Below are 439 nucleotides of genomic sequence, written 5' to 3'. Positions count from 1 at the left end.
GAGATCTGGCCCGTTACGCAACCCTGGGTATAAAACGTAGACATTCAAATCACTTGAAATTCACATAAAAACATGATCCATAACTTGAATTACTTTCGAATTATGTAAAAAAATGCAATAGGAAGCACACGCATTCTTAGGTGAGTCAGAGCGAGTGCGAAAGCGGATGGCATTTATGAAACGAAATTCCGGAGAAATTACACCCACGAAAATAGTACTCTCCATCATCTCCGATAAAACGATATGATAAAATCTCAACTCTAGACGTTGAAAATGATAAGTGATAAGTATAGGGTTGCTTGAGGGGAGGGTGAGGACATTGTTGCAGGAAAATGCTTAGGGGAGATGGAAAAAATCGCACACAGAAAAGATTAAAACTTCCCCAACTGAGGCGGGAATAGTTAAGCGGTAAGAAGTGAAAGGAAAGTGTAGCGGTTAC

The sequence above is a fragment of the Penaeus monodon genome, chromosome 22, assembly GCF_015228065.2.
Source record: "Penaeus monodon isolate SGIC_2016 chromosome 22, NSTDA_Pmon_1, whole genome shotgun sequence".
Lineage (NCBI taxonomy): Eukaryota > Metazoa > Arthropoda > Malacostraca > Decapoda > Penaeidae > Penaeus > Penaeus monodon.
This window is presented reverse-complemented; position numbering follows the sequence as displayed.